This window comes from Lipotes vexillifer, unplaced genomic scaffold (assembly GCF_000442215.2).
Source record: "Lipotes vexillifer unplaced genomic scaffold, Lipotes_vexillifer_v1.1 scaffold639, whole genome shotgun sequence".
Classification (NCBI taxonomy): Eukaryota; Metazoa; Chordata; class Mammalia; order Artiodactyla; family Lipotidae; genus Lipotes; species Lipotes vexillifer.
In genome coordinates this window covers 1628708-1629299 of record NW_006786377.1, presented here as the reverse complement: position 1 = coordinate 1629299, position 592 = coordinate 1628708, and the positions used below count along the sequence as shown (strand labels likewise).

Below are 592 nucleotides of genomic sequence, written 5' to 3'. Positions count from 1 at the left end.
AGCTACAATGCGAACGGCCCCCTGAACGTGCCTGTAGCAATGTATGCAGCACGTGGCAGCATCCTGTGTATGCAACAGCAGGAAGTGAGGGGCCCAGCTTATTTACAACCTCTGTCTTCAGCTACAATTATAAGTCACTTTGGATGAACAAAACTGGGTTACTTTAGCTAGAATCATAAACCATTTAAATAAAATTATGTTACGTAAAATATTTTTAAAAACTGTCCTCCATAAACTCTCAGTATTCCCTCATAGTAGACAGTCCTAATCTTTAGCAGATTATTTCACATACTCATCTAAATCATCCCTTCTAACGTTTTAAGCCCACTTCACTTGTTCTTAGCAAAATGGAAACTATCTAGTCATCATTTTCTGAATAAAGGTTGTGCATATACTTAGAGATATTAAATTTTATTTACGCTTTCTCAATTTCAGGCTAACTCATCTCAGATCTTATAGCTGGTTCTTCCTACCTCTGTTTACTACCTTTAAAAAATGTTGGTAGGGCTTCCCTGGTGGCGCAGTGTTGGGAGTCCCGCCTGCTGATGCGGGGGATACGGGTTCGTGCCCCGGTCTGGGAGGATCCCACATG

General features: G+C 41.2%; 1 protein-coding gene across 1 annotated transcript in view; it reads right to left on the bottom strand.

Moving 5' to 3' along the window:
• Positions 1 to 592, bottom strand: part of SYNE1 (spectrin repeat containing nuclear envelope protein 1) — a 385453-nt gene that overhangs the window by 83381 nt on the left and 301480 nt on the right. The window lies entirely within an intron of this gene.